The 18148-nt window shown below is 27.6% G+C and overlaps 1 protein-coding gene across 1 annotated transcript in view; it reads left to right on the forward strand.

Annotated features, from left to right (window-relative positions):
• The first annotated feature begins 1874 nt into the window (after window positions 1-1874).
• Window positions 1875-18148, forward strand: part of Ace (Acetylcholine esterase) — a 97913-nt gene continuing 81639 nt past the window's right edge. Inside the window, exon 1 of the mRNA XM_088262558.1 lies at window positions 1875-2181. The gene's annotated coding sequence lies outside the window, so the exon portion shown is untranslated. The remainder of the gene's footprint in view (window positions 2182-18148) is intronic.

Here is an 18148-nt window from a genome sequence, read left to right on the forward strand (position 1 = left end):
AACTGCTTATTTAAATATTTATTTAAACATATATTTTTATATGAAATATTAAGTTAAATGTGAATAAAACAAATTCGTTTTCTGGTGTTGTACTCAATATTTTTCCAAATCTTAGATCATATTTTTTTATTGATATCTCAATATAGATAAAGAAGAATATGTAAGACTGCGAAATTACAGGCCTTATGAACTGTCAAAGGCTAGCTTAAGTAGTGTACACTTAAACCATCCTATAACAGTTCGTAATCCCTGTAAATGCCCGGTCTTCCATATTTTAGCCATCTATGTTGATATATAATTAAAAATCTTGGTATGTATTGTTTATATTTTTTATATTAAAAAACAAAGTGAAGGTTGAATGATAAGGATAGTGTTGAATTGTATATATTTTTTGTTGAGACTCACAAAACTATGAAAAGTAATGAATTCATATTTCAATTCATCTTTTCTTGCGAGTGTTTTTGCCTAGAATTTTCACTCGTGAATTACATGAAATTATAGTAACTTTAAACATAAAGAGTAAATCCACTCACAAGTAGGCATAGGCTATGAAACTTATAAAGTTGAAGCCTGAGTAGGGACATGATAAACGGTGTTGCATAAGCCGTAGCTAGATTTCAGAGTCACTTGGACGTTAGGTAATTCAAAAAAAAAATATTTCAATGTTCTCAAAATGATAAATAATCCCCGAATCGATATGTCATCTTCAACAAATTTTTATTATATATCCACTTAAATAATTTCTGATTAAGGGAGATATTACAAAGATTTTATTTTTACAGGTAAGTTATTTTAATTCATGACCTTGAAATTTAAAATGATTTTTGACCAATTTATTAATTGATTTGAGAGTAACTTTTTGGTAATATGAATCCATTTAAGTATAAATTTATGATTTATAATTTATTTTACTTGATTATCACTACTTTTATTTGTTAAAATATTTTAATAATCCAAACAAAGATTTTTTTAAATGTGGTTTTTAACAAGCAAAACTTAAATTTAAATAATTGATCCCCGAAACTTTTCTGCTTTAATTTTGACAAAATTTCTGTATCATGGTATTTTTTTGTTAATTAATTTGATTTAATAATGAGTGATAGTTGTTGTCGAAAAATCCTTAAAAAATATTACACAAAAGACTTTTCTTAAAAATGTTATAAAAATTAATTTAAAAAGAAAATTTCATTTAGTTTATTCTTTAAGGGATACAATTCAACATTTTGAGTGTGTCCAAATACTTGTTCACAAATCTTGATTATCTCCAATTATAAGAGTTATTTTTCATATTATTTTTTGACATCTCATCAAAGATGAAGGAGAATATAATAATATAAGAGTTTCTGCTGAATAAAAAGCTTCTTTACATCTCACCAATAGATGTCTCTAGTGAAGTTCTAGTGATTCAAGAACAAGGTTTTTAAATTGGTTCATACATATAAAACTTCCAAGAATTTGAGTAGTGTGGTTATCAATAATGAGCAGAATCAGTAAATGTTACACGTGTGTAAAGTGATCACTTAAACCAGCCTATGACGGTCGTCAGCCCCGTAAACGCCCAGACTTCCGTATTCCTCTTCATCTTTGATGAGATGTCAAAAACTAATATAAAATTTATATTTAAACTTTTGGTCCTTCGAGCCGCTGCGTCACTTGACATTGACCATGACCTCAACCAAATTTCGGCAGTGTCAGAAATCGACTTAATTTGTTAAATGGTCCAGTTCAAGAGTTGTGAAAAGGATTCTTACAAAGCCCTACTATCGACCGCCAGTTCGTACTCCGACCTCCCCCTGGCGACCCCCCACTCCACTTCTCATCCCCCCCTCCAGACACCCTGCCACCCCCTGCCTCGACTGACCCATGGAGCTCTCAGTTCGCTCGCATCTTCCGCCAGGTGCGTTTGACGTTCCCGCTTTTACTCCGAACATATCATATACATGCCTCTAGCGTAAATTTATATACACAAACTTTTATTTACTTTCGAAGTCGTACTGCGTTTGCGAAAATTGCGGGATTTGTATACGGTGTGTTTTAATGTAATTTTTGTGGTGTGTGAACATTTGTATGGAAAAAGAAAACACCTGTTGTCGTTTGTTTAGATAAATTAATGTTTAATTGTTTGTGTAAGGACTTTTGACAGCCGGTCTACATTTTTTTGATCTGGTGTTGGAAAGAAAGGTATGTTAATATTAAAAGTATTTTAAATTTTAATGTAATTGCTTTATTTTTATGTTCTGTAAAAAAAACAAATTTTTAAAAAAAGTTTTAAAACCTAATTTATTATTTTCCGTGCCTAATTATTTTTTTAAAAATTAATTTATATGTCTAAATTACTGGGCGAACACTGCATGTACATATAAGTGTAATTTGTTGATAAAGAGGAAATAAAATATGACGTATAAGGAAATGCAGCAGAAACGAGAAGGACGATTCATTGCGAGTAGGATCAGGTAAGGAGTTGCTGGAGAAGAAGGAGATGACCCCAAATGGAAGTTGTGATATGAAATTCATTATCTGTTTTTGTACCCAATGGTGCATAGAGCACTTTGTCGTTAAGAAGCTGTGTTATCATAATCGTTAAATTCATATTGTATAGGTGATTAGCTCTGCGCCTCAGGCAACAGTCCGTGGTAATATGAACTATATATTTGAGTGAAAACTCATTAAGATTTATTTTCACCTCCTTGGGAATTGAACCCGGGGCATCCAGCGCAGTAACCAAATGTCATTACCGCTACTGACGGACGCGAACATACTTTTATACTGTTGTAAACAAATTTTTATTTTTAAAAAATGTTAACGCATTAGAATAGTCATTTTACCAGATGTCTTGTTCAGTCAATGGTAAGTCAGAAGAAATTTATAACTTTTTTCTTATAACTTTTCGTCTTATAACTTTTCGTCGTATTTCTCTTATGATATTCATTTCCTGTTTGACATATCGCTCACTCCTTTCAAGAACGTCATAAATAAATAAAAACTTTATTTTTCAGGAGAACGTTTTTAAAGTTTAAAAATATAATACAATGTATTAAAAATAAATATCAAGCCACTTATTGAACTTTTTATTGTGCACAGATCTTTTTAGGTAAAACCTGACGGTTTTTTCTCCATTTGAAAAATATAGTATATTTAAAAAAAATAATAAAACAATTCCTTTACTTCAAAAGGCAAAAACAACACTTTCTGCCCTGTAGCGTGTAAAAATTGAGTTAAAATATGCCTTTTTTGCTGGGATATAATACATTTTCTGGGCATTCCGAAAACGTACACAACTGAAAATTGACGATTTTTGATTAATGACGTTCTTGAAAGGAGTGAGCGATATGTATAGTTTTGTAAGTTAATCAATTTTGAATCGAGTCATTGAACTAAGCTAAGTAACTTTGGGAGGATGTTAAGCAATTTAAATAATGACGTACCCGGAGAACATAATCTACGAACGTAATGCGTTCTGTTATGAGAGCAACGATATTGTAGCGCCAAACATGTGAACTATAGTACAATATGTACATTTTGCTCACTCCTTTCAACAACGTCAAATATCAAAAAACTTGATTTTTCAGGAGATCATTTTAAAAGTTAAAAAATAGAATAAAATGTATTAAAAATAAATCTCAAGCCGCTTATTGAACTTTTTAGTGTGCAACAGATCTTTTTAGGTAAAACCTGAATGTTTTTTCTCCATTTGAAACATATTTAGTATATTTAAAAAAATAAAATTATACAATACCTTTTATTCTAAATCCAAAAACAACACTTTCTGCCCTGTAGCGGGTAAATATTAAGTTAAAAATATCCTGCTTTTGCTGGGATATAGTACATTTTCTGGGCATTCTGAAAACATGCACAACTGAAAATTGTCGATTTTTGATATTTGACTTTGTTGAAATGAGTGACCGATATGTACCTCAATCAAGTACATGTATCAAATATAGGAAAATTACTACGACGTTGATACCCAAAATTTTAGTAAACAATTGAAAAACTAATTAACCATATCACCAGTTCCTCGCAGGGGTAGGCAAAGAGAATAGAGCTGTACATCACTCTGTCTTTGCACACATTCTTCGCCTCTTATACATTCATCCATCTCTTTATATATGTATATAGCTGCCGATTATTCCGACTCCCCGACCTGTCTGTCTACTTTCTCCACTAAGTATTTGAAATACATGATCATGACAAGTTTTTTCGGTCTTCCTCTGCTCCTACTCCCAACTAAATTTGCCATTTTTTTTTGAATTTCTGAAAATTATTTCAATTCAACAACTCCTTATTTTCGTCACAGCAATTTCAACATCGAAAACCGCTTTCAAGTTTTTGACTAAATTGATAATACCATATTTTCCTCGGTCTTACTTTGCTTATATTACAGACCACATTTACCTCAATAATTTGTTTCGCTATTCTTTCTTTACTCATTCAATTCACATGCCCATACCATCTCAACGCGCCTTTCTTGATTTTATCGATAATGCTTATCTCAGCCTTGCTTCTTTTTGCTTATATCAACATTCGACCATCAATCGTTCTGCTGCACAATTGTCTGAGAAATCGCATTTTAACTCAATTCAGCCTACCTTCATCCTTCTTCAATTATGATAATTTTTTTCATGTTATTCCAAATAATTTTACCACTTATAGACCACAGATAATAATATATGAATAAATAAATACAAAAAGATAAAATGTCACGGTTACGAATAGTATATGAATTGAGTCCTTAATCAAATATTTTTTTTATTTATATCTCAAACAATAATGAAAATGAATTCAGATTGTTTTTCGACTAGGTCTAAAATTTAATCTCTGACTCAGATTATCAGCCAGAAGTTCTAAAATCGCGTGTGTGAGTAAGATTATTGGCGACAATGTCTAAAATAGAATCTGTGACTTAAATTATTGGCGTCAAGGTCTAATATCGAATCAGTGGCTTCACTGAGATTTAAGTTTAAGAAACCAAGCTCTACACAATGAATGCAACAAAAAAAATGCGTTATTTCATTTTGATAAAGTTTTTTTGACATCTCAACATAGATGAAGAAGAGTATGGATGTCTGGGTATTTACGGGGCTTACATTACATACGGGGGTAACATTCACCAATTCCACCCATAATGGACATCACACTACTCAAATTATTGGAAGGTCTTTATAGTTCTATATACACATTGTACATGAATCACAAGAATTTTTCCTAGAGACATCTATTGGTAAGATTAAGAATCTTTTTTATTGAGATTTTATTACACTTTAAGAAAAAGTGGTATTTACTAAGTAGAAAATTAATTTTAAAATGGATAGATTTTACCACAAAGTGACTGCCGAATCCATTAATGAAAAAAGTAATTTTTACCTTTAAAAAATTAACGATATATTTTTTTCGAATTTAAAGTTTAAATTCTTGAAGAAATATATATTTATATTTTTATATATATATATATATATATATATATATATATATATATATATATATATATATATATATATATATATATATATATATATATATATATATATATATATATATATATATATATATATATATATATATATATATATATATATATATATATATATATATATATATATATATATATATATATATATATATATATATATATATATATATATATATATATATATATATATATATATATATATATATATATATATATATATATATATATATATATATATATATATATATATATATATATATATATATATATATATATATATATATATATATATATATATATATATATATATATATATATATATATATATATATATATATATATATATATATATATATATATATATATATATATATATATATATATATATATATATATATATATATATATATATATATATATATATATATATATATATATATATATATATATATATATATATATATATATATATATATATATATATATATATATATATATATATATAATATATATATATATATATATATATATATATATATATATATATATATATATATATATATATATATATATATATATATATATATATATATATATATATATATATATATATATATATATATATATATATATATATATATATATATATATATATATATATATATATATATATATATATATATATATATATATATATATATATATATATATATATATATATATATATATATATATATATACACAACAAGCATTTAATTTCCAAAAGTCAATCAACTTAATTGGTTTTGAAAGGATTTAATTTGATAAACTTACTACAAATTTCTACTTTGTTAAGATATAATTAAATGGATTATAATGGTCGTATATTTACCTCTCAATTTGAATTATTATTGAATTAAATTAATTTGATATTAATTGAAGTCCTGTTCCTTAAGCGTTTAATTTAATTGCTGTTAAATTATTGCGTGTTAAAATGGTCTGGTATATAATATTATATCATGAACGGCTGATTTATTATTTGTTTATATTTTAGCAACCTTCTCGGTTTCCAATTCCAAGGGTGAATCGACATTCGCCCCTACATCTTGAGTTTGTTGTTATTTTTACACATGCATGTTTAGAGATGGTACCATTATGATCACGTGATCGACGTTTGATCTTAAACTGCCAATTTTCCTTACCGCTGTGACAGTCTAAACGTGGCCGCTAAAAGTTATGTATGTAATACTAAATGTTTTGAAGGTATGGATTAGATATATGAAGACGAGTATTCTTCTTAGGCAACGTGCTTGTTGACGTTTAAATTTTTCGATTTTGTTGTAAATTTTAACATTCCATTTTATGCAAAGTAAGAACAGCATAAGCAATAATATGGGAATCCTTTTAAATTATGTAAAATGTGTGAGGATGATTATTTGTACAAAATAATCTCAATAACTGTAATCAAACTTCACACTTCATACACACACACACACACACACAAACACACACACATATACAACAATTTATATGTGTACATTATTTCTCTTCTGAACCTTATTTACACCTAATGGTGCATAGGGCACCGTATCGAATCGATGTAACGCTGAATAAAGCATCCAACTCATAAGGGCAAGATGAGTCCAGCGCTTTGTGGTATTTTTAAATAAACATAAGAAAGAGTTTTAAAAAATAATTACATATTTATTTTGATCCCGTCGGGAATCGAGTCCAAGACCTTCACCATGATAGCAACATGCCAAACAATTAAATGCGGAGACGGATAAAATAAGTACTTACTTGTGACAAATATTTTACTAGCAACATTTCAAAACAAGTCCCGTCAAATTGGCACAATCGTATTTTGTTAAGAAGGAGTCCATATATATTGTTGAAATAAACGGTTCCTTAAATTAAATTAAATTAAAACTTAAGAATAATATAAAAAAAGAGAATATTACATATTTCATTATCTTTCCAAAAACTAACAAGAACAAAAATTTTCGAAAATCCTTCGATTTTGTTATCTCGATGCCTTTTACGAGTGCTATCACTGCCTTCAAAAGACACGTATTGGACATCTAAATGTTACATATTAAGCCTGTATACCTATGTGTGTTTACATTGTACGTGAACCCTTAGGAGTATCGTTACAAATCACTTGTCGATTCCATCTGGATGGTTGACACTGGTGACAGAATATCGGGTATCGAGGACGTTAGGCGTACAGGTAGAGATAAACGTAACATAGATAAAGTACACGGTGTCTTAAAATATCAAACTTGCTGAATTAAATATTAAAAAAATATATTTCAAACTTATCCATTTTCTTAATTGATGCGGCAGTCACTTCGTGGTAATATCTATCACTAATGTGCAAAGGTAAATAGCCGCAAGTTGGATACAGTAGTTTATAGTTGAAATGACTTAAAATTAATTTAAAATTATGTTTTTTGCCAAAACATGTATCAATTTTTTTTAAAAAATACGGCTATTTGGATAATGAATATCTCGGTAAAGGAAAGAGCAAAATCTGTGATTGTATAAGATAGAAGCCAATTACAGGAATGCTTTGAGCCGTGTTACATCAAACAGCCGCAACTCCAGGTACGGCTAGTTGCCTTTACACATTACATCAATTTTCAATTAAAAATTTGCGTGGTAAATATTATTATTTTTTAACATATCATGAAAGATGAAGAAGAATACGGAATTCTGGGCATTTACGGGGCTGACGACCGCCATAGGCTGGTTTAAGTGATCACTTTACACACGTGTAACATTCATCAATTCTACCCATTATTGACAACCACACTACTCAAATTCTTAGACTTCAATGCCCAGACTTCCATATTCTTCTTCATCTTTGATGAGATGATAAAAAATAATATGAAAATAACTCCTCTAATCGGAGGTAATCTAGATTTTGTGAACAAGTATTTGGACACACTAAAAATGTGGTAAATATTATTTCATCTTAGAATCTATCCTAAATTAAACACAAGTATTGGATTAAATTCTACTTTTATTTACATATACATGATCATATGTGACGCGTTTCGTTTTATTAGGACATTATCAAACACTCCACAGTGTTTTATACACAGTGTGTGAAACAGTATTTAATAATGTCTTAATAAGACGGAAAGCGTCATATATAATTTAGTAAATAAAAGCAGAATTCAATTAAATAACCGAATTGAATTTCGGATATACTACCCAACAATTCAATATTTAATTCTACTAATTATTACTGTCTGTAGTTATAATAAAAAACATAACTTTCTGTGTACTTACGGAAAAAGTATGAGTTTCATAATTTAAATGTATATTTTATATAAAGTATTAAATTATATGATTAAAAAAAAGACATATTTTAATACGCCTGTAAATGTAAGTAAATTATGTACAATGATTTTAATAATTAATAAACTCATTAGAAAAGTTTTCAGCCACCGTGTTTGTAAATACGTATTAAACTCTCACAATCACTGCTTTAACCCTTAGTTGCCGCACATTCATTAAATTGGTTGTCGACCGGTAAAACTAAGTTCATGAGACGTTACCGCCCTTAGGTAATTTATTTAATTCTGAACCCCAAAACCAATGTTTTTTTGGAGAAACTACTAACATCAATGTTTTTTTCTTCGTTAACCATTAGAAAAGTTAGAATAATGTTTTTATAGTATGTGAAAAAATTACGAAAAAGAATCTTACACATATTTATGATAGAAAGGTTTACATTTCGACATCTCAACATTGATGACAAATAAAATAGAAGTTTGAGTATTTACAGGGCTTATGATTTATCAAAGCCTGAATAAGTGATCACTTAACATAAAATAATGAATGTTTAAGATTTAAGAATAACTCCTAATTGGAGATAACCTTGATTAAAAACAAGTATTTGGAAACACTCAAAATTTTATAATTAAAAATAACTGGTCAAATTATAAGCTACAAAAAATAAATCGAAATCATGTTTTCAGGCGTTTCCTGGTATGTAAAAAGAAACCGAGATTCAAATCTAGCAAGCATCCAAATAAAGAGTCTCTGCTAAATAAAAGTCCTCTAGTGAACTCACTTGTTTATATGAGATTAACGATATATATAAGAGAGTAGTGTAGTGGTCAACCATTGGTAGAATGGTAAATATACCTATGTAAAGTGATCAATTAACCAGCCAGTGACAGGTCATAAGCCCTGTAAATACCCAGATAACCATTTTTTTTTTCATCTTTGTGGTGATGTCAAAAGGATTGATTATAATTTATCATAATTAGTGGATTCTTCATATGTACAATTATTTTTTTCGAGAAAAGTCTGAAAATGTATACCGGAATCCGTAACAAATTCGTTTAAGAGAAAACAATTCCATATCAAAGCAAAATAATAGGTTTCGTCCAGAAAATCCAAGTTTAATGTGTTGCTTCTTGAATAAACCATGAATTTCTTCAAGTAGGATAAAATCCAGGACTTGATGTCTACCCTTCTCATATCAAGTAATCCTCAAAGACCTTGGTAACGGGATGGACGAATCACAATATGGTTGACTTGATTTAGTATAAACATGTGTTGTTAAATAATTCATTATTATTTAAATGAGCGTTTTGAAACATCAATAGGTACAAAATTTTGAGTGTGTTCAAATACTTGTTCAAATGTTGTAAATAAATTATGTGGTCAAATTGTAAGCTTAAATAATAAAAATGAAAATGATATTTTCTGGCGTTTCTCATGTGTGTGGTTATAATCTAGGATTCGGACCTCACATACTTATAAGAAAGCTTCTTTTCATCTCACCAATAGATGTCTCTAGTGAAGTTCTTGTGATTTAAAAACAATGTTTCAAAATTGGTTCATATATATATATAGAACTTCCAAGAATTTGAGTAGTGTGGTTGTCAATAATGAGTAGAATTGGTGAATATTACACGTGTGTCAAGTGATCACTTAAACCAGCCTATGACGGTCGTCAGCCCAGTAAATGCCCAGACTTCCATATTCTTCTATAGCTTTGATGAGATGTCAAAAAATAATATCAATAGTTAATTTGGTTGTTAAACGATTTGAATGACTCGAAATGAGGATTTAAATTTAAATTAATTTGTGGTGACTTGAAGGATAAGTTTGATGGAGGTTTTGATATTATTTAAAAGTTTCTGCTGGGTCAATTGATTTCAATTTGATGTATTCTACATTGAAAACGTCACTTAAGACATTTTTATCCTTATTTTCTCGATAAACTAAACAAGATATTTAAACGTTTGTACAAAATTGCGATATGGAATTGAAATGCGTGTTTTGGAGATAAATATGTAAAGATCTATAAATATGGCAAAGGCAATCAGAAAAAAAGTTTAAAATATGTTTAATTTGTTGAGTATTTGATATGTCAGATATGGAAACGAAAGGAGTATCTAGGATGTACTAGTAGCAAGGACTGTATTTTTTTTTAACATATATGTTTGTATTATACATATATACAAATACATATATACATTCATTAATATTTTTTATCAACATAATTTAGCTTTTTGCAGAGACTTATCAAGCCACTTAGTGTGTCTTGTCAGCGGAGTTATTTAAATTGTTTTTTTTTTTTTTAATTTAATTATCATTTTCAACATAATATACACACAAAAAATTAAGAAATATAGACAATATACTAGTAAAATCTTCGATCCATCTCGAACCTTCTGGAGCTAACTCCATTTCAACTATTTATCGAATGGAATATGTGAGAGAAATCCAAGAGCATTGCATAAATCCAACTTCCAAAAATGAATGTAATGTGGGTGTTAAATAATGGATAAAATAATGAACGTGTATAAAGTAATCACTAATGTAAGCCAAAATGCTGGGTCGTAAGCCCTAGGATGATCACTTCCATATTCTTTCTTAAAAATCGATAGATATTCCATTTCAAGTTGAGACACCTCATATAAAATATTAAAACGTAAAAGGTTTTTTCATAAATGGACTCTCGGTAAATATTCAAAACAAAACAAAAAAATATTGAAGAGAAAACACATTGTATTTGTATGACGAATACATTTTTCAGTTTTATTTATTTTTGCGTATTTACATATGTAAACTCACCGTTTCCATAGTGATATCTAGAAAAACGTTTCGGCCATAAAAGGGTTGAACCACTGGTTTATAAAATACCTTATTATTTACACACGTGTCCTCTGTTCAGCAGTTTAACGTTGGCAAAATACAAATTTAAAAAATATGTATTTTGCATATGAATACCACATAGCGTTCCAAAACAACTTGTATTTTTTTAGAAAGTATTTTGCGAGTCTTAACATTTTTTCTTGCGATTTAATAGTGTTTCTTTTAGTGCAATCTCTTGTTTTTAATATAACTAACTATCGAGCTGCATTTTTTATAAATTGATACAATTGCTAAATTGTAAATAAAACTTTTGTTTTTTACCACTTGAGTATTATATTGTATTGTATATAGTTCGGAAGCTACAGATGGATAGACTCGGGTTTGTTTTCAAACCCGTAGACGGAAGCATCTGTAGCTTCCGGAACCAGTCATTACAACATAATAAGTGGTAAAAAAAACACGTGTTTTATATGAATAAAATTATAAAATTTAATAACGTCCTATTACAAAATTAAACAACAAATAAGGATACCGAAACAACAAATAATATAAATTAATATAAATTCCATCTACAGGCATACATTTTAAAATAAACTTTGTATGTGTAAAACCGAAACAACAAATAATATAAACTATAATTTATATTTGAAGCACTAACTTTGGGATTTTCCTGTAGTAAAACTATAATATAAAACTACTTTGTGTATAAAAATGGCAGGCATATCGAGATTATACAAGAGTTACCTTTTCAAAAGAAATTAAATTGTTTCATTTACGTAATAAAATCACAAATATTTCGCCTTATTTCTCTGATTACTTTTCTCTGAAAATCTTTTTCTTTGAATCAACTCTCATAAAAATGATTTTCTCGAATTTGTAATATTTCGTTATTTTCACGTTAACAGGTTTCTTGGGAATTAATTTAGGAAAGGCGGAAAGTCGTATTGTTTGATAAATAGGGTCGTTGAAGAGAAAGCTTCTAAACCGATATCAGAATATATTCTATTTTTTTTTATTTAACCATATAAATATATATATACACACATATATATATACATATATATATATATATATATATATATATATATATATATATATATATATATATATATATATATATATATATATATATATATATATACATATATATATATATATATATATATATATATATATATATATATATATATATATATATATATATATATATATATATATATATATATATATATATATAATAATTAAAGAAAACACTTCGTTTTTTACCACTTGAGTTTAATTATAGACTACATGTTTCAGAAGCTAAACTTCCATCATTCAGGTCTGTATAATAACTAAAATATAAAATATAAATATATATTTTATATTTTAGTTATTATACAGACCTGAATGATGGAAGTTTAGCTTCTGAAACATGTAGTCTATAATTAAACTCAAGTGGTAAAAAACGAAGTGTTTTCTTTAATTATTGTAACATGTCTTACCACAAAGTTAATGCCGAAACAATAAATAAAATATATATATATATATATATATTTATATATATATATATATATATATATATATATATATATATATATATATATATATATATATATATATATATATATATATATATATATATATATATATATATATATATATATATATATATATATATATATATATATATATATATATATATATATATATATATATATATATATATATATATATATATATATATATATATATATATATATATATATATATATATATGTATATATATATATATATATATATATATATATATATATATATATATATATTATATATATATATATATATATATATATATATATATATATATATATATATATATATATATATATATATATATATATATATAAATATATATACATACATATGTATATATCTATGTAATATCTCCCATCACGAACAAATGGTTCATATGATTTCTTGAATGTTTTCCGGAGATACTTTGTGGAGATAATTTTACAAACATTATAAAATAAAACAACTTTGTTTGACCATATGAGTTTAATAAAGAGTTAGATTTATATTACTTTGGATATGTCCAATATTTCGTCTGTAACAAATTTGTGTTATATATATATATATATATATATATATATATATATATATATATATATATATATATATATATATATATATATATATATATATATATATATATATATATATATATATATACTTAAAATATAATGAATAAATTATAAGTTATTGGATTATAAAGAACATTTTAATAAAGTATGAATTTAATAAAAAAAAAATTATATTTTAAGTCTTTTAGTATAAAAAATAATTCTGGAAGAATACATTTCTATGAAATTTTCTTCCCAATAAAAAAAAACAGCTTAACTCAACCTTCCAACTTCCAAAATTAGACAAGTGTGATTGTGGTTATCGTGGGTAGAATGGTGAATGTAACACGTGTATAAAGTGATCACTGAACCAGCCTATGGTGGATCATTAGCCCTGTAAATATCGAGATATACATATAATTTTTCATCTTTGTTAAGGTATCAATAAAATAATTAGATTGTTTGATCATTGCACAAAATTAAATCAGTTTCCATACGTGTATGGAGATAAAACCTGATGCATAATATTGTACACTAGCCAAAAGTTTATAACTTTATAAAAATTATTTATTAACAATATAATTTTTTGTCTTTGTTGAGATATCAATTAAAGAATTATATTATTTGATCATTGCACAAAATTGAATCAGTTTCCATACTTGTATGGGGATAAAACCTGATGCGGAATATTGTACAATAGCCAAAAGTTTTTAAACTTTTATATGCGGAAAATATTCAAGAAACAAAAGTTTTTAGTTTTCAGTTAAAAAAACACTACTTAATAGACTAATTTAATCCAAATAAAAGCTCTCGTTTTATACCACTTGAGTTTTATATTTACAGATACTTCCATCTACAGGCATACATTTTAAAATAAATTTTGTGTCTCTACCTGTGGATGGAAGCATCTGTAGCTTCTAAAACTATAAGTAATAAAATACTAAACTCAAGCGTTATAAAACAAGAGTTTCATATTCAATTAAATCATATCATACAACAATGTGGATGCCTAAATAATAAATATCACAAATATTATGGGTATACAGGTATCAATAATTTTAAAACGTTTTTCCACTTACTTAGGTATTAAATACCTGAAAAATTTCCTAGACTTTATCTCTTAAAGGTCGAATAAGTTTGACTTTTTATCACTTATTAGGTATCCAAATTTTCCCCGAGCAATGAGCCGAGGAAATTATCAGAAGAAATCTTCAAGTTTTCGCTAATCTCTGACATTTTGATATATTAACACTCAAACTTTCATTTCCTCGATTTATTTGGGCGAAAATGTTGACTTACGGGTATGTCTAACTTTCGCAAACAAATTTGAAAACTTTTATCCAAGGATTTGAAGGCATTCTCAAACGTAATAATTAAAGTTTGTATTACTTTTTTAATCATATTTTAGCAACAATCATATTCCAAATAATAATTATATATTCTGGTGCGACTAAGCAGTGGATTCAGTTATTCAGTCATAGTATTAGTATAATATGAATTACAATTTTCAAATTAATATTAAACGATATTAAATTAAATTCAAACAAAACATTCTTCTTATTCAAACCCCTATCCGCACCCGATGATGGAAAAGACACTGCATATATAAACGCAGTGTTATCTTGATTGTTAACACATGGAAGAAAGGTGATCAGCCCTCCGCTTCAGGCGCCAGTCCAGAGAAATATTAAATGAATATTAAAGTGAAAAATCACTTATATTTATTTGACCCCCCCTCTGGAAAGCGAAAACGGAGCTTCCAGCAGGGTAGCCAAGCGTGCTGACCATTACACTACGGAGGTTGACATACAAAAATTTTCATGCAAAAAGTATATCGAAACTTTTAACTAGCAATGCACAATGGAATGCTGGTAACAACTTTAATACATATAAATGAAACGTGGAGTTGCCAGGATTCTCTCTAACAGATGTCTCCACTAATTAAAAAACATACTCAACTCAACCCTATGGTGCTGTCGAGATCTCGTATATGAGAAAAGGAGTTAGTTGAAAAATATATAAACATTTTGTGGTTGTCAATCATAAGTAGAATGGAAAATGTTTTACGTGAGTAAAGTGATCACTTAAATCAATCGATCGTTAGGTGTGTGAACATCCAGACTGTTCTTATTAATCTTTGTTTGATACAAAACATATAACTCGTAAGTAGTCAAAACCCAGATTAATGAGCAAAGATTTAAACACATTCAAAATATTGTAAATAATAGTTCTTCTTAAAGATTACTTTGGTATAATTACAGCTTTTATTTAAAAAAAATAATCGTAAAACGCTTCAACGAATCAGAGGTTGAGAAAAAACCCTTTCAATCTTCTGTTTTGCTACAAAAAAATCCCAAGGTAAGAACTAAATTACTTTTCCCTACCTTTTTGGAAATGTACACCGAGATTATTCTCGGGTATACCGACATTTAACATCAAGGCGACCTTTGCAGGACTAGTAAATCTTGTGTTTCCTTTTTACTTTTTACTTTAAGCAATGTTTTATAAAGTTTTGTTTAAGTTAGTTCAATAAAGTCAGGGGGAAAAGCAATTTTGAATTATTTGCTACATATGTATTTGGCCAGAGTTGAAATTAAATATGTTATAAAAAATATAACACGCATATAAAGAATGAACATTAGGATGTGTGACCAAAGAAATGTTTTATTTTCATCAGGGAGTATTAAAATTAATTTATTTCATTAATCGATTCGGCAGGCACTTTGTGGTAAAATCTATACATTTTTAATTAAAGTTTTACTTAATAGTGGTACCCATTTACTAAGTAAAACTTTTTTTTAAAAGTTATTTTACTAAGCAGAAACTAAGGAAAGAGTTTGTGATTTGTTAAAAACTTCTCTCATATCACCATAGATATCTCTAGCGAAATTCTAGTGAATTCAAACACAATGTTTCGAATTTGATCAATATATAGGTACATATAGAAATTCTAATAATGTGAGAAGTGTGGTTGTCAATCATGTGTAGCATTGGTGAATGTTACGCATGTGTATTAACTGAACCAGCCTATAATAGTCGCGAGCCCCGTGAATCTCTAGATTTTAATATTCTTCTTCATCTTTGTTGAGATGTCAATAAAAATAAGAATAAATTAAATTTTGGATTGATTTAGACATACTGCTTTTTCGAAATAAGCTACATTTCTTTTCTGTACATAAATTTTAAATAAATAAAATAAAATATCATGATTAAAATCTATTAAAGCTCAATATCGCGAAAAGCATATTAAAAAAATATTTTAGTACAAGAAGAGTAAGATTTAAAAAAAAAATTAATATAGCAATTCCACGATACGCGTAGCAATAAAATGGGCGGAAAAGTATGTCCTATGAATAATATATCATTTTATAATACTAAAAGGGTTGTGTATCATTTGTACCTGTAAGAGAAGTCCCTTTGTCACAACTTGAAGATTCTGAAGGAATGAGGAATACATGACTCAACGCGTTAAGGGAGTACTTAAATACGTAAGTGTAGATACTATCAATAAGTAATGAGACGTTTCATCGTGTGAGCAAAGTATAAATCACAAATTCGTGATCAGTCTTTTTTACAAAATATTACTTTTGTTGGAATATGACGGACTCATTGAGAGCTTAATATACAGGTTTTAACCGAGAATAGAAACCGGGACTTAAATCAGTACAATTTCATAGTTAATTTGTGGCAATAAGTACTTGTTTATTTACAACATTTAGAGTGTGTCTAAATACTTGTTCAAAATCTGGATTATCTCCAATTGTGGATTTCATCTCACCAACAGATGTCTCTAGTGAATTTCTAGTGATTCAAGAATAATGTTTCAAAATTGGTTCATAAATATAGAACTTCCAAGAATTTGGGTTGTGTAGTTGTCGATAATGGGTAGAATTGGTAAATATTACACGTATGTAAAGTGATCACTTCAACCAACCTATGACGGTCGTCAGCCCCGTAAATGCAATAAATGATGATAAAATGGGATAAACTCAGCATTTGCGAACAAATTTTTGGATTCATCTAAAATATAATGTTCAACTATTATAACTTTTGTATAAAGATCGAGGAGAATGATCGCCTGTGATCTAGTTATGGAAACTTCGCCGTTTATGCCCTTGTGACGAAAAAACAACAGAGAACTCGACAAGAGAAGATGGATTGTCACTTGTTTTGCAATTTAATGCCAAACCTTCTATTCTACTTGCGAAGTTTTGCACTTTGTATCCTATTTTGATTCACCTTTTTTAGAGCTTTTTTAACACCTTTTGCTACATCCCTTAATACAAAATGCTCGGGGTGAAGATCATAAATACTTAATGGGAAATGGAAAAAAACAGGATTGGTGTGCTGCAAGAAATTGAGTTTAGATAACCAATATCGATGTCTAGGGCATACTAGTAATGTACATTGTTGTGTATGGACTGGTAATATGTGAAAATGTTGTGTTTTTCATAAGAAACTAATTATATAGCAC

Source organism: Brachycentrus maculatus, unplaced genomic scaffold (genome assembly GCF_059751285.1).
Source record: "Brachycentrus maculatus isolate JH-2025_06_01 unplaced genomic scaffold, ASM5975128v1 h1tg000183l, whole genome shotgun sequence".
NCBI lineage: Eukaryota > Metazoa > Arthropoda > Insecta > Trichoptera > Brachycentridae > Brachycentrus > Brachycentrus maculatus.